Source organism: Falco cherrug, chromosome 8 (assembly GCF_023634085.1).
Source record: "Falco cherrug isolate bFalChe1 chromosome 8, bFalChe1.pri, whole genome shotgun sequence".
Lineage (NCBI taxonomy): Eukaryota > Metazoa > Chordata > Aves > Falconiformes > Falconidae > Falco > Falco cherrug.
In genome coordinates this window covers 46,025,259-46,047,284 of record NC_073704.1, presented here as the reverse complement: position 1 = coordinate 46,047,284, position 22,026 = coordinate 46,025,259, and the positions used below count along the sequence as shown (strand labels likewise).

Below are 22,026 nucleotides of genomic sequence, written 5' to 3'. Positions count from 1 at the left end.
TTTTCATTACCTTTCATAAACGAAGCTCTTCAGCTTAACTTGCCACCAAGCTAATCTGGCAGTGAAGACAGCCTTCCCACGTGCTGCAGGGTGCTGACCTGGGCTCCCTGTGGGGAAGAGCAAGACTTCGCTCCTCCTCCCTTACCCCCAAACAGCCCCACCAACCTGGGCAATGGGCTGTAGCCCATTAAGTGTCACCACACAGCTGAGCAGGCAAGCCCTCCCTACCCCACACAGAATAATTTGAGACGATGATTACTGAAAGCAATTGAAATCATTGAAACAAGGTGTTTCAAAGCAGGCAAGAGCAGCTGTGCCTGTGCAGCTGATGCCATACACACACAGCTGCAGCAGATCCTGACCTAAAGCTCTGCGAGAAATCCAGCAAGGGGACAAGACCTACAAATCATATGTAAAAGTGGGGCTTAACTTCCAGGAACATTTCCGATTTCCCAGTGATTCAAGGGGACTTTGGGGTTTTTTGTCAGAGCTTTAGGAGCAAGCTGCCTCACAAACCACAGCCAGAAGAGGTTTGACAAAGCCTTCATTAGCATGTGCCGTCTCCTTTCACAGGGCTGTTTCCCAGAAAATCCTGAGTGTTGTGTCATCTTTCCCTTCAGGTGCTAAGAATATCTCTGTGTTAATAAAAAATAGTAACTAGCTTTATATGGAACTCATCAACAAAGTGCTCAACAAATCTTAATTAAAGCTGATTCACCTACTTCACGAGCACAAGTTAAATGTTATTTCTCAGAGGGGAAAGCTGAGTGGTAAGAGAGCTGAGGTGGGTTATAAAAGCCACAGAGGGAGTCAGTAGCAGACAGGATTAGCACATAGAAAGACTATTATCCCTAAATTTATGCCAATAATCCACCGCCTTACAAATTCTCAGGGTATAGCTGATGTGCTTTCAACCACACCTGCCCAGCTTGACCACATCTGCATTTAAGTAGTCTTCCATTTCCTCGTCAAGAGAAGACAGAGAGAGGGGTTGGGGGTGCTAGAGTTTTTCAGGGTTGTTTTTTATTGCTCAGGCTAAAAAAAGTCTCAACCCTAAAAAAGAAGGTGGCAGTGGTAGCACCAGCACCGGTCTTGTGCTGCTTTAGGGTGCAGGGGCAGCGTTGCAGGTTCAAGGGTTCTTCTGACAACTCACTAGGAATGGCCAGTTTCCAGTTTATTTCTTTAAAAGGATCATATTTGCATCCCTTCAAATCTAGTAAATGTATGCTTATGCACATGGAACTTGCAGACACTGCTCTCACCTCTGTTAGCCACATTTCAACACTAAAGTTCACTTTAAGTGTGTACAGTTCTACATCCAGTATTTTGGATGCTTCCACCATAGAAATGCCTTGGAGGCTGTCGAAAAACACCAACATGATACCAGCTGGTCACTTTGAAGCAGGATTGGGGGAAAGAAAAGACAGGAAAAAAAGAAAGTCCAGCTATTAATAATGCTGCTCCCAGAGCAGAAATTAATTCCAAAGGATCACGCAGAAGAGACACTGCAATAGCATGTTCAGTAAATGACAGGGTGTGCCATCAGCTTCTAGAGCCATGGAGACACGGCGGCACTTACGAGGTTCCCTACCAGGGCCGTACGCCAAGCAGCCTCCTTGCGGCTCTGCCTGTGCAGACTGCACTCCTTCCGCGAGGGAACTACACAGCGTCAGTGAAGTCACACTTTCTGCCTCTGAGCTGTAGCCGTGCTAGGTTAGAACAGAACACTGTAAAATAACTAACTTGCCTCGAAGAAATTGTGTCTACAGAACTTGTTAGGGTAAGCCTAGGCCATCTTGAGAGGTGGGTAGTGTTGATTATTTGTCAAAGATTACTTTCAACGTGAATGTTAGTCAACCACTGAAGTTAAACATTTTAAGGCAATATTCCAAATAATGCTTAAACGCAACATCCCATTTGCTCAGTTTTCACTCCCTGGCTTCGTGCAACGTGTAACTTTGCTAGCTCTCCAGCAAGAAAGCCACAGGCAAGCTTGTACCAAAATAATTAAACCGTTTTAAAATCCACGCCTCGTGTTACCGAGTGTGTACCCGAAGAAAAACCCACGTTAACGGCCCCGAGCCGCCCCCGCGGCACCAGGGAGCTGCCCACCCCACACCAGCCCCGCCGCCTGCCCCGCAGGGCCCGCACGGCCGCTCCGAGCGGCGGCTGTGCCCGAGCCGCGCACCGGGCCCTGCCCCGCCCCGGCACGGCGCCCGCACCGGGCCCGGACCGCCGGTCCTTCCGGAACAGGCCGCCCCGGGCGCGGCCGCCTCCCCCCCCGCCGTGCCCCCGCCTCAGGACCACTCTGTAGAGGCAGCCCCGGGCCCTACACCCTCAGCGCCCGGGCAAGGCCTCCTCAGGGAGCGCCCGGCGGCGGGCACCCCCCCAACGCCTCACCGCCGGCCGCCCTCGGCCCAGCGGCGGGGACAGGACGCGGGGCAGCGCTGGGCCCCGTCTGCGGCCCGAGGGGTGCCAGGAACGCGGCCCCGGCCCCCGCCCCCCGCCCGGCGCGGCCCCCCCCACTCACCGCTCCGCACCGCGCACGCGCCGCTGGCGGCCCGCCCCCCCCCCCCGGCACGGGCCGGCGCTGAGGCCCCGCCCCCGGCCCGCGCGCGCGCAGCCCTGAGGCGGCGCCGCCGCCGCCGCGCGTGCCTGCGGGCCCGTCCGCAGGGGGAGCGGGTAGCGGTCCCGCCGCGGGCTGTGCCGGGCCACGGGCGGGCCCTGGGGCCCCGGGGCAAGGCGGCCGGCTGGCCTGGCAGCCGTCGGGCCCTGTGGTTTCGGGGGAAAAGGGTAAAACGGCTTTGCCGAAGAGCCCCGCGCCGTAGCGGGCGGCCTGCGGGCGGCCGGTCCCGTCCCTGGCTGGTCCCGGCGCCCCTCAGGCTCCGCCGGTGGCCCGCGGGCCGTGTAGCCGCCGAGGGAGGGAGCCCGGGCTCCTGCGCCCCGCGCCGGGGTGGCCAGCTCCGGCCTCCGCCGCGCCGTGCCCTCGCCCGCGCCGTGCGGCGGTGGGGAGGGAGGGGGCGACGCTTGCTCGGTGCGTGCGGGCGCGCTGGTGCCGGCCGCGGTCACACCCACCCGCCGCTGGCCGCTGCCGTGCCCCCGTATGTGTCACACGCTGTGAGGCAGGTGGTGCAGCCTGAGGTGAACACGGGGGTGTTACCTCACAGCCTGGGTACCTGGCGTCCCCTGGGCCGGGCTGCAGGCGTGAGGAAGCCGGGTGTGAGCCAAGGGGCCCCTTCGGCCTCGTTAGCTCGCAGCACTGTGCTGATTAACATCGGATGCTGAAGCATTTCCCACCTCTCTCCCAGCCAGTGACTGAATGATGGCGTTGCAGAAATTATGGAAAAGCCACAGCCCCGAGCTATGCAACCCTCCTCCCCGGCAAGGGCTGGGCTGTGGCTGAGGAGCAGCTGGTGCATGAGGATGCCCATGGGCTCCATCACACACCAGGCAGCAGCCAAAACCACCCTGCCAGAATTGAACCTGCAATGCTTAATTATCCAGTGAAGGATGCTCAGCGACAAGTGACAACTGATGGGCTGGCACGGTGTGAGGGGACCAGCGGGAAGCTGTGTGCCCACCCTGTCCCCTGGGCCAGTCTCGCCATGGCTCTACTGACCCATGTGCTATGCTTTTGCTGCTGGCATCCACAACGATCCTGCAGGCAGGAGATTGATTGCAAGCAAATCCCAGCTTTCACTTCCAGTAAATGAAATGTTTTCAGTCTTTTCCAGGTTGGATGTAAACACCTCCAAATCAGAATCTGGAATCAAAACCCACAAAGCCCGTCAGGACTGCTCCACAGATTTATTGAGGTTTATGATTTTTATTGGGGCTTACAATTTTTCAGGCGGCTATGTGATTTCTGGCAAGACATAACTCCTGGTCTTTGAGTACGTGAAAGGGCTGCCCTACTGCTGCCTGTTCCTTCTCCTCCCTTTGGGGCTCTGGGCCCTCTTGGCTCCCAGAGCAGCAGTGCCAGCAGCTCGGGACAGAGCTTACCTACCTGCCTCTGCCCAGACCCTGATGTGGCCTCTCTGGTTTCTGGAGAATTAGGTCTGGATTCTCTCTCTGAATCCAGCTGTTCTGCGCTGTTTCTGCCAGGTGGAACAGCACTAACAGAATGATCAGCCATCTCTCTGAAGCCACCGTGAGTCCCCTTTCAAGCAATAAAATGCCTTCATGCACCAAACCCAGGGCTGGCAGTTGAGCAGGGCTACTTGCAGCCCAAGAGCCAAATGTCAGCTGGGGCGCAGGGAAAGAGGAGTTTTGCCCCGGTTGCAGCCTAACAGCGATGCCAATGCGGCAGGGTGCCCGCGCACCAGCCTCATGACAGCCCCAGGCGGTTTGGGAAGTCTTGCTGAAATGCTTAGTCTATAGTCGAAGAGAGGAGTGCTGCTGCATCCGCAGGCAATACCAGCCTAATCCCGCCGTCTGAAACCACTTGCACATCAAAGAGATTAGAAAACACGCTCTGCATGTATTATCTTTCACATTTTGAGTTCTTCCGTTTGATCTGATGGGGTGGAGGGTTTTTTCCAAAGGTATTGGAGAAGATGGGTGTGAGAGAGTAATTTAGGGCTGGGAGTAATTTTTCATCAGTGTACTTAAAGACAATCACAGCACTAGGAGGGAGGCCTAATTGTGGAGTTGTGTAATTAGTTTTTATGTCACTGCAATTATTCTGTTGGCTACATATAAAGAACATGGCAAAATGCAGCACTTAATTTTAAATCAAGACTTGATTCTCTTTTAGTAGGTAATTGATGTTGATCACATCACTTAGCAGCGACTATAAAATGTGCTATTTAGATTGTAAAAGGATGGAGAAAAGGACTAAGCAGATAGGTAATTGATGGATCGCGGGCTGCATTGGTGGGAGGCAGCCCTAATCCATCAGACTTCAGTTGTCTTTGTTTGTGGCCACTTCTGGGCATCGTTAGTGGCCCAGAGCATTAATAAGCACAGAGCTGCTGATCCCCGCAGCATCACACACTGCAGTAAACGGCTGCTCTGTCCCTGGACAGCAGCATCAACAGATTCATTTGCATTGAATGCAATTGATTCCTTGTGTTTAAATGCCTTCTTTTAAGGGCAAGCTTTGCTCAAAGCAGCTCAGCCTTGAGCATGGGGTGGGATTCAGGGATGATCTCCCTGGGCAGAGCATCCTGCCCAGGCACACGCTGGGTCCTGCCTGCTCCCCCCTCTCAGGCAGAGACCACCAGGCACTGCCGTCCAGCTCCCACAGGCCGCCTGCAAACTCGGAGCCGCTGGCATCCCCAAATACCTGCTACAGGCACCTCGGTCTTCACTTATCAATAGTGCTGCGCTGCTCAAAAGAGGAAATGAGAAAAGCTGAAGATGCAGAAATGGGTTATTCCCTGCGAAACAGTACTGACATCTTCTCGTCAACAGCTTTGCAAGCTTGACACTTAACTAGGGTAAGGGCCTGGATATGTTGAGCCAGTCCTACACCGAAGCAGCAGGGAAGCAGCAGGGAGAACTTGGTTCCCCCTGGGCAGGCTGGTACAAAACTTGTCCTTGCTCAGGACAAGCCCAGATCAATAGCTTGACACCACAGTATGATTCACTGTCACGATAACGTCGATAAACTTTTCCTTGCCTTTGCAACTGCCCTTAGTTAATTGATTTCAATGATTGCTGCTTCCCAGGCAGGAGCTGGAGGAGAGATGTGAAATCACTGCAGGGATGGTGCTGAGGCCACAGGTGACTCTGGGCCATCAGAAGTCCAAATTTCTGTAAGGAAAAGGCACAAGGGTTTGTGCCTGAGACCACTGCATGCTCAGCTGGAACCAGCTGCCCTCCTCAGGACCATCCACCTTCTCTAGCAGCTCAGCCATGACAATGCATCCTGAACTTGGTCAGAAATGTAGTTGCCCGGCTGGTGCTGAATACCCCCAGACACATAACTGGACATTCAATTTAAGTCCAAAAATAAATAACAAGGTGGTGTTGCTGTGAAGCCACACAGCGCTGTGCCTCACCAGTTAACTCTTCGGTTTTGGTGGTTTTTTCAAGTATCTGCAAGTAGTTTGGGTTGGAGGAAGACACAGAGGAAAGCCATGAGATGCTGTTCAATGCAGAGCGAAGCTGACAGGCACTGGGGACCTTCCCGTCCCCACCATGCCAGGGCTCTCCCAGATCACCTTGCCGTGTTCACAGGGCTTCTGCACCAGGCTGCTGCCTTCAGGAGGCTTTGATTGTCTTTTTCCCCCGGGAGGGTGCCAGGACTGTGTGGCATGAATGGTGGTGTTCTCCCAGATAATAAGCAAACTCTACAGGCTGCAGGAGACTCATTAGGTCAAGTTTCCAGGTGACAGGTCCAGGCTTTCCACTCAATGCTTGCACCAAAATAGATGAATTTGTGGCCACTCAGTCACTAGGAAGACTCTCCTACCAGGATTGTTTCTGAAACACTTCTCCCCTCCAGCCTTTCCTTCCCCTCAACCTTTTCTGTCATGCCATAGCTCCAAAAGATTAAATGAAATTCAGGCTCCAGCGGGTGTAATTGTTTAACAATCTGCAGCTTCGGCGCCGTGCTGCATTGCCTCCCAGCCTGCCCCAGCCAGCCTCGCTGCTGCCAGAGAGCTGGCAGCAGCCACTTTCCACACTGAAATGATGAAACACATCTTTACAACCGAAGAAGTGAGTCATGACCCAGCCTGAGTTCAGAGCAGATGATTTTTGCAGTGCACATGCATCCAGAGAAGACAGAGGTGAACACTGGGCATGAGGTGGGATGGCATCGCAGCTGCAGTGTTACCCCACTTGCTTTTAAAGATGCTTTCTCATCCATTTTATGTGCTGGGACATGGGAGCTTTTGCAGGACCAGGTCTGCCACATCAGCATCAGCCTCTCTGAAGGATCAGATAGATCCTGCTTGCAGCCTCTCATCACCACCAACCCAAATACTATTTCATTTGCCATCCAAAAAAAAGAAAAAAAAAAAAAAAAAAAAAGACAAGATTCATCCATGGGCTCCCTCAAAGGCTTGGGAGCAGTAAGTGGGATGTGATGAGCCAAGGGGCTGTCCCTGCTCACGGAGAGGCTCTGCCAGCGGGGCCAGGGGTGAAGCATGAGGGTTTCCAGGTGAGCTGCTGCCCATGCATGATGGCACAGCTCAGGGTCAGGATCCTGGCAGGTATCAATCCCCGATGACCCTTCTCCCTTTGAAACACATCCACAGGACAGCTCAGCCCTTGTGGGAGCCTGGCAGCTTCACTTGGGGGAGCAAGGGCAGGCTCTCCCTCATTTCAAGAGCCCAGCAATGCCAGATGACTCCAGCATTTCATTACAGGTTATTAACAACATCATTCATCACAGCCAAGTGGTTTGCCACATGCAGGCTTCCCACCGGGCTTCCCTCACTCACTCCCGTTTGATATCAGATTTGGATTAAATTAGATAAGGTGGCAACAGTGATCAATTCAAAGCTGCTTTCCTACAAAGCCATGCACAAATGATTTAGAAGCAGAGGGGAGCATAAAGCCCGTAGCAAGAGCAGAGGGACCCAGCAAGTACATAAGCAATGTGAAGGGAACGTCAAGTTTTTAGTGCTGCCAGCTCAGCTGGGACCACAAGGGCAGCAGCATCCCCATGGACCCTTTCTAGAGTCAGTCACCTCTAATGACCTGAGCTGGAGCCTTTCCAGGAGTCCAAGCAGGGGTTTAGGTAAGAATAAAGTCACCAGCATGGGATGCCAGAGGGGGACTATGCAGACAGTGCCAGGGCAGCTCCATCCCCTGCCTCCTCCCCAGGGACACGGGGGCCCTAGGACCAGACTTGCAGTCCACATTATCCCCCGGCAGAGCAGCCCGGCCGAGCCAGTCTCCCTTGGCCTGCAGCCACAGTCCTTCCTAGGGCTGAAGGCTTCAGACCCTTGGGAAGCTCCCGGGAAGCACCCATCTCTGCTGCCTCCCCCGGGAGCCACATCCTGTGCTGCCACCTCCTTTTCACCGCATTTGAAGCATCCCCACGCCACAGCACATGGGGGTTTGGGAGCAAGCACAGGGACGATTAATAAAACACTTCCCATAAGGTGGAAACAAGGAGACCATAAATCTCAGTGGTGCCACGTACTTACAGGAGAGGGGATGGTTATGAGCCATTATTCCCTGCAAAAATGGGCTTTAAATCATCATCCATCACCAAAACCCAGCACTGAATGCTCTGAAGTTGTTTAGCAAAGCCTTTGCAGCTCCTTTCCACCATGGCGCAAGTGACCACGATGCTCATTACCTGGAGATATTTATTGCGCCTCAGCACTCACATTCTGCTGCTGCTGACGATACCTACTGGCATCTGGGAAGAAAACAGCCTGTAAAATACCGACAAGACCTTTTTTTTTTTTTAAAGGTCTCAGGTCCATAGCCCGTAATGACCAGGCTGCAGTCTTTGGGAAAACAGCTGGGTCCCACCATGGCAGGGCACAGGGTGCTCTGCAGCAAGGACCCACTGCCCCATCCGCCCCAGCAGCACGGCGGGGGAACAGAAAGCACTGCTGAGCGGCAGCGCAGCATGGTAATTGAAAGTCTTTTTGCTACTGGAAACCCTCAAGGCTGCCAGTCTCTCAGCTGAGCTGCTGCTTACAGACACTTTTTCATTTCTTCTCTGTTTCATCTAAACTTTCGATCGGATTCCTCATCCATCTGAGCTGCAAGGATAAATATAGAAGTAGAGAGGCATTTACAGCCCCTCTCCTGGGCTGGTTTCGTACATAAATAAGCTGTGTTTGCAGCACCCTCCTCTCTGCAGCAGCTGGCCTGGGAGCAGTGGGATCTGCCGAGGACTCGGCAGGGTGAAGCTTTTGGGGAAACTGGGTGACAAAGAACAGTGGGTGCTGCCAGCCATATCCCCAGGTCACCGTGGGGAGAAAACATAAGCAAAAGGGATTGGGCAAGCGAGGGCCCCAGGGATTTCTGTACAGAAGGGAGAGAAAAAGCAACAACTGAAGAGCTGAAAGTGTGGAGCGTGAAGAAAGGCTTTAATTTTCACAAAGTCTCTTAATCCATTAATCACAGGGCAATTTCTATACGGAAACCTCCCTCTTGCTTAATGCCACCTCAAGGTCATCCAAGATGGCAATAACTGTTTGGCACGGGAGCAGGAAGAGCGAGTGGGACAGGCTGCAGCCATGGGCTTGTCTCCAGGGATAAGAGATCAGCCCATAACAGCAACAAGCCAACACAGGGATGAGCAGTGACAAAGAGCACCAGACCCAGCAGCGGGAGAGCCATGGTGGGCAGTGGGGACATTGGTTTCGGCAAGGGAGGATTCCCCGATGCCTGTTGGCTCTCTGAAGGTTGCATGCAAAGGCTAGACAAACCTGCCTGCATGCCCAAAACAGGGCTTTTAGGGGTTTCAAGAGCAGGCTCTAATCCCTTCCCTTCCCCTCCACCACCATGCCCTTCCTCTCTGTTCACACGGCTGTGGCATTCATTCCTTTGCCCCCAAAGAGCTGGCGTGTGTGAAAATCATCCTGGATACAGAGGGAAGCACTAGCAGGACAGCAGGTGAGCCCCCAGCCCCACACCATGGAGTAGAAGGCCCTGGACACCTTTGAGATGCCATCTGGAAGGCTTCGACCTGGGCTCCAGCCCTGAAAAGCCATTGGGGTTCTCTGCAGCACCTTTCTGCTGGGCACTGGGGCCCTCCACCGTGGTCACGAGCCTGGGAACCATCTGGCTAATGGGTGGGGGTTGCTGCAGAGGGATCGAGGCAGAGAACAGAGCTGCTTGGGCCAACAGATTGAGAGCTGCACAGAACAAGCCAACACCCTGGGGGTCCTGAGCTGCTGCCTACAACGAGCATCACCCTGTGCATTACAAGCAAGGGTTCCCCTCTGTCTGACAGGGGTCTGGTTTAAGCAGGATGCTCTTCCTGGCCGCCTTCTTGGCAGGACCATGGACTGATCCATCCCCTGATCCTCACGTAATGCTTTTCTCAGGCTTAACCCATTCTGCTTTAATCCCATGTGCAAGTTTACCAGCAACGCTAGTTTCATCTCCAGACATTGCATCAGGCCAGCTGAGGTCTCCTTCTTTTCCATGATGGTCCTACAGATCTCAGACTTTCCTGTCATCTGGCAGATGAACATAGTATCGACAAACCCAACTGCCTTCCTGAAGCTGTTACCTGCTTTCCCTATGGGAGAAAAATAGGAAAAATTAGCATGCGGCTTCTTCCTTAAGAAATCAATGCAATCTCAACTCACTGTGAAGTTCCCTGACTGCTGCACTGGTAAAAACTAATCCTCAGAGGAGAAAGAGTGGAGGGAAAAAAAAAAAAGGAAGAAAAATTAATTCCAGTGACTAGACAAGTCTAAAATGTTGCAGAGGGCTAAACTCCTGCTAGTGCTGGAGCTTGTTTGGAAGTCCCAGAACAGAGAGGGCTGTGGAGTCCAGCTGTTTATCACCCAGCTAAGAATCAGCTGTAATTGTTAATTCTAATTAAAGCGATTGGGGGGGGGGGGGGGGAATGTAATCAAGAGTTTCCTTTAAAAAAAAAAAAGACATTTCAGCTAAATTAAAAATTTTGTTTTTTAAAAAAGGGGGATAAATGTTGAAAATTTTGAAACAACCCATTTCAGCATTTTCAAGATGAAAAGGGATATATTTTTGTGGTGAAATGCATCATCAATTCAAGTGTGTTTTATCTTACAGTCTGAAGAGCAAAAACGATTTTCAAATCAAAGCAAAAATGATGTTTTTAGGCTTTTTCTTTAAAAGAGCCTATCTGGGGGTTTCTGTCCTAATTAAAAGTGGTTTTTTTCCCTTTTTTTTTTAAATGGAATAAGCTGTTTCTAGTTAGCTCTACTTTAAAATGCTGGGCTGGTGCTTTTCTTGGTGTGGCCACTCATCTCTACTCACCACCTGACTCCAGGATACACAGGTCATTCTTATACCTCCCTGCTCCTGGTGCCAGTACTGCCTAAAATCCCCTTGGGGCTCAAGTCAAGCTTTACAAGACCTCACAGAATTAAACCAGCACCAGATAAATGGCACTCAGTATAGCTGGGTTTTATTGTCATAGTATGATTTGGAGTAGAGCTCCAGAACAGCTTACTTGCGTGCTCAGGTCGCTGCAGTGCAAGCCCACCTCCAGCTCTCCTCTGCGTCCTTAATTGTGTACCTGGCCACTTGTCCCACAGACCTTCCTTGCTGAAAAGGGACGTGGTGGGCCACTGAAAGGAGGAAGATCTGCTTTGGTTAGCCTTGCTGCATAAATAAATTCCTAAGGTGAACCTCCAGTGGTGGTGGAGGGGCTGGGGAGCAAGTTGCAATGCCCCCACTCAGGGGCAGGGCAGCTACTTTACCATTTGTACATTTGCAACTCAGACCCTGCAGCTTGATGCCGTGAGGTCTGCCACAGATCCCAGAGGTGGGCTGTATCCCGGGGGATCCCCCTCCGTAGGGTTAGCAGATGACATTTATCAGGCTGCGAGAGTGGCTTAGGATCTGTTAGATGAAAGGCACTGAGTAACAGGGATTGCAGTTTGCAATCTGTCTTCTTGGTGGGAGCACTGAAAAAGGGAGAGAAACAAAAAGATGGGGGTTGAATAGGAGCTGTAAGGGGAAGGGGATGCCAGGGAGGAAGACTCAGCCAGGGAGGAGCTCAGCAGGAGGACAGGAGGGATGGGAGGGGAAGGGAGCAGAGCTCCAGGGCTCTGCCAGAGACAAAATGGGAAAAGAAACTGCTCTGCAGCAGTTTCAACCGAGAACAGAGGGGAATTGCACAGGCTCCTCATGCTGCCTCAGTACATTTTGAACAACAGAAAGACCTGGGCTCTGGCAGTGAGATGAAACCCAGGCAGGCCTGGGGGGAGGCAGCTGGGGAGAGGGGCTGCAGGCAGGGAGGGGAGGCAGGGCTCTCCCCGCAGCCAGGCCTGGCCAGATGCGGAGTGGCACATCCACCCCTCTGGCAGGCTGGTTTCGGTTTATATAACCTTTTTTGATTGCTCTTTCCTCTGGGCCAAGGGAGGTTGCTCTCTAGCTCCACAGTGAAGGCAACAGCCTGACCAGCATCTTCCCCATGCTGCTCAAAGGGATGCATCCAGCTACAGCCTCAGAGACAGCTCAGCAACAGATCCTGCCCCACTGCCATCCCCGGGGGAAGGCTGGGGAGAGCTGTCAGCCCTGGAAACCACACAGCCACCGATCCGTTAAGACAGACAAATACTAAGCCCTGGTGGCAGGCTGCAGGGCCCTTGGCCAGGGAGGACGATGCAGTTAGATCACAGCTGCTTCTTGCAGGGAGCAACTGGTGGATGAAGCCTGGAGCACCCGCTCACACGCAGGAACAGCAAGCCTCATGTTAACCCAGCCCGATATCTTCATGTCCCAACACAGGCACTGAATACCAGAGCAGGACAGCTTCCTCCCACTGGGACCCAGGAAGGTCCACAGAGGAGCAGGGTTAGCATGGAGATCAACAGGTTTTGTACTTACCCTCTTGCAACAAGGTGATGGGCACAGCAGGAGGAGTCAGCTGCTGCCTAAGGGGAGCCAAGATGACCCCAGCAGAAATATCATCCTCACCAGCAGGCAGAGTCCCACAAGGTCTGAGCACAGCCAGGTGCTGGTTACAGGCAGCCCCAGGTCCAGTTTGCAGTGACCCAGGTCCAGAGCCCACCCAGGAACAAGAGGAGATGAGGCGGGAGGCATAGCTACAACACAGGTTCAAAGTCCATCTAGAAAACAGAGCCAGCTACCATGTATGTCTGAGGGTCCTTCCAGGAGGCAAGGGGTCCATCCGACAGCGGGGCCAGAGGCAGGGCTGGAGCCAGGCGCTCCCGCAGCATCGCTCACCGCAGGAGTGATGGGCTGGGGGTGGTAGGTGAGGCTGGCTGAGGCCACTGAGGGCTGTTGGTCCCCTGGGGCTGATCCAAGCTGCACAGAACCCTCAGCAAACAGCAATGGCCCAGCTGGTGAGCACAGCCATAGCAGCCTGACCTGGGCAAGGCATTGCCTGCTTTGAGGGCAGCAACAAGGGCTGAAGGGGAGCGCAGACCCGTGTGAGCTGAGACTGTGGCTGATGCCCTCCCCTGAGGTGGTGGGGCAGTGTGTGGGGCTGGAGTTTCCTCACCAGTGGGGACGAGCTGAGCTGTGGCCGCTGGCTGTGGGTCTTGCCATGGGTGGGCAGGCAGCTCAGGGCAGGCTGCAGCCCCATGAGGGCAGGGGTAGTGGTGGGGACACAGAGGTGGTAACGTCCTGCACTTTTTGTGCACCTAACTCAAAATAAGCTTTATCAAAAAAAACAAACCGTATTGAAAAGGAGTGGGTTTTTTCTCTGTTATTATTCTAAAGCTGTAAATTATTGAAAGAGTTATCACTGCTCTCCCAAAAAAATCTTGGGCAAACAAAAGACAGCTCTAAATCTGACAGTGCTTTCCAACAAAATGAGCCCAGCATTTCACTCATGATTTGCCCTTGGCTCCCTTTAGCCATGTCTTAAACTACTTCACCGCTTGGTCTGATTCACCGTGTGTCCTCAGGAGCAGAGGAGGCCCTGTAAGAGCCGGAGGTGTTGCAGGTTAAGATTAAAGCGCTCTGCATGCCATTAACTGTCAAGACTACAACTAGCTTAAACCAGTGCAATTAGCTGGTTCGCAGGTTACAGGAATAACGGCTGCAGCTTTTCATTCTGCATGCCGTGTGCTTAAAGCACAGCCTTGGCATTAAAGGGACGTGATTAAAAGCAAGTGTTGGGGGCTGAGACCCGGTGGAGGAGCTCAGCAGGCAGGGTTAAGTCCACAGCTGCTTCTGGGGTTGGACACCCCATGGTCTCGAAAAGATCTCCCAGCACTGGCCGTTCCGGCTCAGCTTTTAAGTCTGCAATGCCATCTTGTGACGATGGCTGCGAAGTGGAAATGACAGGGTCCCCTCTGTTGAGTCAGATGAAGTGTGGCTCTTGTTCTTACAGAAAGCCCAGAAGCACCCCAGTTTAGCAAGTCAGGGGCTACAAGGTTGCTGTTAATTGAAAAGCCCATATGCTTGCTTTGAGAGAGTGCAAATGATTAATTCAGCTAATGTTTCTCTCTATAGCTATGCAGCTGTTCTTCCTCGGTGTGGGGATGCTCACGCAGGCTGTGACATGTGGGCTGCTCCTCCCCAGCACAGCCAGCCCCTGCCTCATCCCAGGAAGCGCCAGGCTTGCTCTGCCCACGACAGCCACGGCTGTATGTGGGGAGAGAGGCTGGTGCTGAGCGGTGGAGAGTTCAGTGCTTTCCCAGCTAGTGATGAACCTAGTGAAGGACAGCAGCTCCCTGGCTATGCTCCAGTGCAGAACATCCAGGGCTGATGAAAAGCTGCTACGGTGGAGGGACAAGTAATAGCAAACACAAAGAGCACTTCATGATTTTGTTACTGGAGGCCTTACTGCCTGTGACTGACGGCACATGCCCACAGACAGGGATGGATGATAAGCTCTGTTGAGACCTGGAACAGGCTGCCTAACTGACAGCTCCAGTTTGGAAGCTGTATAACTCATTAGTGCAGCATGGGACCCAAATTAGTATGCCTTGCCTCTTATAATAAGATGTTTTCAGCAGGACCAGGGAGATACTTCAAAAGCTTTTTGAATGCCAAATACCAAAACTCAGCAACTCTCGATGCCAGGACCAGCCTCTCACTTTACAGCACAGATTTCCCTGTGTTCCTGCACAGCCTTCCCCTCTAGTAACTGGGTTTGGAGTACTGGTTCATCTCATGTGGCAAGGGGCAAGGGTGTGTGTGCTCAAATGCTAGCACATTATTTGTGAACTCTGGATGAAAGGTGTCACACTAGGTGAAACACAATGGCTCTGCCATGGCCATCAAGCAAAGCCCCTTTCTGACACCGCTTCCTGGTGAATGTGCTGTCTACATCAGCTGCATCCCTTTGAGGGTATAAGAAAAGGCTTCTGAAACAGGCTGAGCCCAGAAGTGCCGTGCCTGCGGCCCGTGCTGCAGCAGCCTGGCCAGAGACTGCTCTGCAGAGCTGAGCACAACACACTGCGACTGGAAACAGGTCCTTCTGCCTGACCTCCCGCCTGCTTCCAGGCCTGGGGACAGGAGATGTGGGCAGCTGCCTGCAGCAATACCCTAGAAGTGCCCACAGCACTGGCTTGACCGTCCGAGAGCTGGTTTCATCTCCTTAGCTGTGTTGGCCTTCCCTCTCTCCCAGGCCATAGCCGATGTCAGCAAACATCACGTCGTTCTTTGATACTGAAACCTCTGCTTGGGCTGTTTGTCTTGGCTTGGTGGAAGCTAAATTGTCCTTTTCTCCTGAAACTGCTGTGCTGCAGGCTGAAGGGACTGGGATGCTTTTTTTCAAGCCAGATTAGAGATTTAAGTTACCACAAAACAAAAGCACAGCCAGCCTCCAGAAGAGCTCCTCTAGTCCAGACACAGCCTCCCTTGAACTCCCTGCATCCCAACACAGCCCTGCAGCTCGTGTTCAAAGCAACTCAACAGGCTCCAGAAGCCTGTTTAACCCCTGCCGAGTAAATGCTGTTACAGAATAAAGGAAGGATCACGTCTGAGAGATTTTGCTCCCATAAATTAGCAGGATGGGTTAAATTAGGACATGAACTACTGTCTGCTGGCACAGTACACCCACTTGAGGAAACTGCACGGAGCTGTAACGCTTACAAAATGCATGCTGCAAGCCTAGGGTGGGTTGTGTCATAGTGTAACCAATGCCCAAAGCTCCTGCAACAGCAAGAGCAATGCTTTACCATTACCCTCAGCTCCAAAATCCGCCTGTACACAGGAACTCGCTACCTGCCCTTCTCCAGCTCCAGCACTGCACTGTTAGTACCGTGATCCTTCTGCGCTCATCAGACTTTTTTGGCTCAGCAGCACTTGTGTCACAGTGACAGTCGCAGAGCAAAGAGCAAAGCAATGCTGTGCAAGGTGGAAGAAACTTCTCTAAATCACTGCAAGACAAGTTCTGCGAGAGCCAGCCCCACCTGCCTCAGCCATGGCCACACATGCCACAGCTGTAATGCCCAGCCCCATGGCAAGGCAGCTCTGCTGCCTTAGCTGGGCTCTGATGGAAAGCACTTTTATAACATTACGTTAATAGTCTCTCACAGCTGGGGCCTAGAGAAGGTAGCAGTGTTTGCTCCTGCAAGCACTGCATGATGCCATACAAGCTAATATTCAACACCAGTATTTTTTCCACCCCGGAAGAGAGGTGAAGGAAGAGCCACGCCGCTTTCACCGCCATTTCTTATTTTTGACGAGATTACTGAGTTTATTTTTACGCAGCCCGGCCCCGGGGGGGGCTGTGCCGGGTCTGCCGGGGGAGGCCGAGCCAGGCGCCTGGCCCCGAGGCAGGCCGGGCCGGGCGAGGCCAGGCCGGGCGCCGGGCCCCGAGGCAGGCCGGGCCGGGGGAGGCCATGGCGGGCCCCGAGGCAGGCCGCGCTGGGCCCCGAGGCAGGCCGGGCCGGGGGAGGCCATGGCGGGCCCCGAGGCAGGCCGCGCTGGGCCCCGAGGCAGGCCGGGCCGGGGGAGGCCATGGCGGGCCCCGAGGCAGGCCGCGCTGGGCCCCGAGGCAGGCCGGGCCGGGGGAGGCCATGGCGGGCCCCGAGGCAGGCCGCGCTGGGCCCCGAGGCAGGCCGCGCTGGGCCCCGAGGCAGGCCGGGCCGGGGGAGGCCATGGCGGGCCCCGAGGCAGGCCGCGCTGCGCCCCGAGGCAGGCCGGGCCGGGGGAGGCCATGGCGGGCCCCGAGGCAGGCCGCGCTGGGCCCCGAGGCAGGCCGGGCCGGGGGAGGCCATGGCGGGCCCCGAGGCAGGCCGCGCTGGGCCCCGAGGCAGGCCGCGCTGGGCCCCGAGGCAGGCCGGGCCGGGGGAGGCCATGGCGGGCCCCGAGGCAGGCCGCGCTGGGCCCCGAGGCAGGCCGGGCCGGGGGAGGCCATGGCGGGCCCCGAGGCAGGCCGCGCTGGGCCCCGAGGCAGGCCGGGCCGGGGGAGGCCATGGCGGGCCCCGAGGCAGGCCGCGCTGGGCCCCGAGGCAGGCCGGGCCGGGGGAGGCCATGGCGGGCCCCGAGGCAGGCCGCGCTGCGCCCCGAGGCAGGCCGGGCCGGGGGAGGCCATGGCGGGCCCCGAGGCAGGCCGCGCTGGGCCCCGAGGCAGGCCGGGCCGGGGGAGGCCATGGCGGGCCCCGAGGCAGCCCGAGGCAGGCCGGGCCGGGGGAGGCCATGGCGGGCCCCGAGGCAGGCCGCGCTGGGCCCCGAGGCAGGCCGGGCCGGGGGGGAGGCCGGGCTGGGCGCAGGGCCCGCCCTTGGGGAGCGGCCGCGGCGGGCGGGGCGGGGCCTGCGGAAGCACCTGGGCGGCGCGGCGGGGCTCGGCCTCTCTCGGCGCCCGCACACATGAGGCGCCGCCGTAGCGCGGGGCCGGGCCGGCCACCATGAGGTGAGGGGAAGCGGTGGGTCTCCCGCCGGGGGTCTGTCCGCCGCCGGGACTCTGCAAACGGGAAACACCGAAACGGGGAAATATTCCCCCTTTTTAAAATCTATTAATTGTTATTAATGGTGGGAAGGCGGGCGCGCCCGGCGGCCCGCGTTGGCTGATAACCTCTGAGGCCCTGGGACTGGAGGGTAATTTGTTCAGGCTGTGCCGTTTAGAAGTAATTTCTCAGCCTATTATTCAGTTTGATTTTTTTTTTTCCTCTTCCACAAGCCAGTTCCCAGCTGTTCAGCGCTATTAAAACAGATTTAATTAATTGAATATTTGAAGTGATGCTCCTCCAGTGCTCTCTGCAGGGCTTCCAGCCGACGCGCGGCTCAGGCCGGCGCGGGGGGCAGGGAGGCGCTGCCCGCAGGTGAGGGCCCCTCACCCTGGCGTGGTTCGTGACAAACCCCGAGTGTTGCAGGCGGAACCGGCCAAATGAGGCGCCTTCTTGAGCAGGCGGCCGCTCCGCTGGCATGGCCTGATCCTGCGGGGAGGAGGTGCAAAGGGATGAGCTGCACTTGGGCGCAGGCAGAGCCCAGGGGCCTTTCCAGCTACGGGGGTGAGGTCTCTCCAGGAGCCGATGAGGGGAGACAGGCAAAAAGGCTGTTCGTTCTGCCACACTAACTAAAATAAACGGCCTCTGCAGGCCTGTAAATGGGCTGCGGTGCCAGCCTCTGGTGCTCTGGGTGGAAATAATAACCTGGTTTATCTAGCAAAGCACGCAGTGCTGGAAGCCGCTCTCCTGATGCGAGGCGTTAGCAGTGAGGCCTGCAACGCTGGAGGGGCGGATGGGCCTCTGCTTCCTTCTGTCCTTTAAAAACTCAACGTTGAGTTCTGTTTCATCCAGCGGTAGTCAGCTACCCATTGCTGCTCAGTGCTGGGGATAGTGTTATGCTGCTGGGAGAGAAACAGGCTGCCGAGCCGCGCCTGGCACCGCCTGCGCTGTTCTGGTGCTGGATGGTGCCAGGCTTTGGCAGCACGCTGCATGCTCGAGAGTGGAGTAACTCTTTCTCGGTGGAGTTAGTCCTAGATTGGATGCAGACAATGCACAGTCAGAAAATGTAAAAAAAAAAAAACAAAAAAAAACTCTGTTGCGGATGTACTGTTTAATATTGTCTCCTTTATATAAAAATGAAAGTCAGCTAACTAACTGGTCAGTGTTAAGTGTTGAATTTGGGGTCTTTAGAGATACTCCTGTTAACTGTATGTTTTTTAATTACAGGCAAATGGTTTGCATGTTTCACTGCAGGTGGGGGCTTGCTGGAGTAGCAGTAGTTGTCAGAAGAAATAAGCTGTTGGTGCTGCTTTGAAGATTCCCATTTTAAAGAGATGGAGAAGATAGAAACTTAGAGTACACAATTTAAAGGCATCTACTAGAGAAGTACTTGCTTTCAGCACCTGGATGTAGTAACTTGAAACACCAAAGGTGGTTGGGGACAAGGTATAACAAGAATTAAATTTACAATTTGTTAACTTAATCCCCTCTCTCTGCTTGTTTAAAATTATATTTTTATGTGACCTATTTATTAAACTTGTTTATATTTAAACTTGCTCGTTTTGGTTTTCATTATGTCATAAGGCTGTCGGGTACAGCAGGATTTGAAAGTCACGTTGAATTCTTATCTGTGGGCGACTGGAGAGGCAGGAGTAAGGCACTGGGTGCCTGGCATGCCTCCAGCCACACACACACACTCTTCCGTGGCCTCTGCTGCCAGGATAGGTTTCTAACAAGGCTTTGTTTCCTCCAGCACTGAAGGAGATCAGATGTTTAGAAGTTTTTCATAAAGGAAAAAAGGTCTGGAGCGTATCTCTGCAGTGTACAGAGCCAGTACAAGTTTGTAAGGTATCCTTCCCGTGCTTTGGTTCCTGGCCTGAAGGAACTTTCTCCTATCCCTTCCCTGGGCCTGGGGGAAAGTGAAGCCTGCAAAAGGTGGTCAAGTTGAAAAGGCTGTGAAATATGTAAAATAGTTTGAAACTGGTGGGGGGCGGAAAGATGGTTTTAGTGCAGACTTTCGGAGAACCCCACGTCTATGAAATAATCCAAACTTGGGAGTTATTTAGGCTAAAACTTACATTTTCAGTTTTTGAAAAACACTTCAGTGGTCTTCAGTCATTTTACAATTATCCTATCGTAGCTGCTACTGTAGCTGCAGTGCCATCTATACACAAACTCAGAAGAATGGACATGAGACAGCTGCTATCTGCAGGAGCATAACAGGACAATATAATTAGGTTGCTAGTGGCTGGAGCTTATAAATGTGAGGCTTTTCATAAAACGCTAGCACGTGTCAGGTTAGTTCACAAGATACTGACAGTTTATGTCAAGTAGGTGCTTCTCTCATGCAGTTAGTATAAATGAATTCCAGTGCCGAGTTTTTTTCAGGGCTATTTCTAAATGTCCCTGACACTGCTCCTGTTAGCCCTTCTGCCATCTGCGTATTGCTGATCTTTGAATATGCATATGGAAATATTTATTGAAGTACTTGACATTATTGGAAAAAAGTTTTTTCTTAGTTGAAGTCTTTGATGCACATGAATATAATTTTATTGTTTCTATATGGACAAGTTCTACCTGCAAAACTAATAAGCAGGTTTCCTGTGAATTTATGCTGTACCCAGCAATCTGTCTGTTCCCCAACACCTGCCTAGGAGGGGAGTCGTGGGTGCCTTACAGCTGGCTGCCCGCTGCCCTCTGAGGGGGCCTGGGCTTCTGCCTGCTGACTGCCAAAAAGCACCCTCACTGTGATGGGTTGCTGCTGCTGCACCAGGTGTTCCTGAAATCGGCAAAAATCGAGGAATATACGCTCTACCATCAGCCACATAAAGCATGCGCTATATGGACAATAAGTACATGCCGACTGGCTTATTTTCTTGAAAAACTGTTTCTGCGATAAAGCTCTACTACATTCATCTCAGGGCTGAACCCAAGACCTGTAGGCCTGGCTGTGCTGTAACAAAAAAGGCAGTAATAGTAAAGGACAGAGAAGGTCTGTTGGCAGCGGTGATTATCCCATCAGAGCTCTTGGGAAAGGCTGCAGAACTCAGCGCATGCCTTACACACCATAAGAGCTCTTCACCCTGTCTCAGGCAGCTGAATGGGTCCCACTTCTTCCCCAAATCCACCAGGCTTTGTGCAGGTACTGAAAAAGAAGAAACACAGGAATGTCACAGAACATTCTCCAGTAATCATCATGAGTACAAGCTCAGAGAACTGGAGTTCTGCATCTTACCACAGCAGCTGTGTTAGCAGGGTAGTGATGGTCAGCACTGTATGGCTCCTTCTGCAGTGCAAATGCAATCAATAAAGTTCAAAACCTTGCCGCCATGTCAGTCCTTGACCGAAGGACAACAAAGCAAATTGAGAGCGCCCACGTGATCCAAGAAGAGCAAAACACTGGCATGGAAAGCAACCCAGGGAAACGGAGCAAGACCTGCTTTTGTACTTGGGAAATGCTAATGTGATTTACAATTCAGTTTATTGACACTGTACGTTTAGCAATTTATATATGACTTTTACTAGGCAAAAGTGCCTGGTTTGCTTTACATTTTGCCAAGACACTTTGCCCTGCTTTTACTGCTCAGCAGTACTGGAGCACAGAAGTATTGTTAGCTTAGATTTATGTGTTTGTTTTTGAACACTTAATTGTTTTTTATCTTGAACTGAATTTCTTGTGTTTGTTCTCTGAGCACTTTCATATTATTTCAACATGTATTTTGTACCAATCCCAGTTTTTTCAAATACCTTCTGTGTTATTGTTTCATTGTGCTCTCCAGCCACATATAGAGAAGAAAAATCAGCTTGTGATGCATTCAAAGGGCAGATTTTTCCTTTCCCCTGGAAACTGAATTCAGCTACACACCCTCACCTTTGTAAAGCTGCTGAACACAGCAGCTTCCCAGATGATGGAGAGACCCGTTCTTTCGCCAAAAAAATAAATTAGAAAGAGAGAGATTGACTATGAAAGATTTTCAAATCATAAATAGTATTTGCCCGACTGTACGAGTGCTACTTTGGTCACAAAACCAGGCCGCGCAGGGAGCGCGCAGGGAAGGTGAACTTCCCCCGTACGGCGCAAGGTGGCAGTGCTGGCTCGGATGAAAGGGAAAGCCTTGCGCAGAGGCTGCAGGGGTGTTTTACCAGAATCTTCTAATGACCGTAGTAGTCATCGAGAGCCCATTGTCTTAAATATTTGAGATGGTAACGTCTTCGTTCTGCTGAGAGCAGTGCTTAGGCTTGAGCTGGCAGAGCATAACCGCCCTGTTCGCCAGGGCCCGGCCTGAGGAGCTCCAGGGCTGAGCGCCTGCCCTGTTACAGCACTGACAACGCTCGGGGGTTGGAAGGGCCAAGTGGCAGTAAGAAATCCTTATTACCTCGGCCAAATACAGGCCGAAGCGCTTAGCTAGCGTTATCTGTCCCTCTGTTTCCAGTCATGGAAAGCAAGGGAGGCAGCAGCCCTGAGGAGAGCCCCGTCTGAGGAGGGTTCCTCTTTGCCGGGGCTGGGGGACACGTTTCTTTCTCGCCTAGGGTCCACAGTGCACCGTCCCCGTCGCGCCGGCTGCCACCCCGCGGC

The 22,026-nt window shown here is 53.4% G+C and overlaps 1 protein-coding gene, 1 long non-coding RNA gene and 1 other non-coding gene across 10 annotated transcripts in view; 2 read left to right on the top strand and 1 right to left on the bottom strand.

Moving 5' to 3' along the window:
* SIL1 (SIL1 nucleotide exchange factor) overlaps positions 1–2,573 on the bottom strand; it is a 97,377-nt gene extending 94,804 nt beyond the window's left edge. For 2 of the 8 annotated variants that reach the window (XM_027797687.2, XM_014287166.3), the window contains exon 1: positions 1,580–2,094. The gene's annotated coding sequence lies outside the window, so the exon portion shown is untranslated. Of the gene's footprint in view, positions 1–10; positions 35–1,579; positions 2,095–2,400; positions 2,492–2,530 lie in introns of those variants that run through there. The other 6 variants (XM_055719526.1, XM_055719527.1, XM_055719530.1 and 3 more) reach the window with 6 other exon arrangements.
* A 14,693-nt stretch (positions 2,574–17,266) lies between these two features.
* LOC114014339 (uncharacterized) lies at positions 17,267–19,002 on the top strand. Its single transcript, XR_008733571.1, has 2 exons — positions 17,267–17,416; positions 17,767–19,002. It is a non-coding gene; the product is annotated as an uncharacterized LOC114014339 (long non-coding RNA).
* On the top strand, positions 18,298–18,501 carry LOC114014342 (small nucleolar RNA SNORA74). The gene has a single exon (XR_003557801.1). It is a non-coding gene; the product is annotated as a small nucleolar RNA SNORA74 (small nucleolar RNA).
* Positions 19,003–22,026: the final 3,024 nt, after the last annotated feature.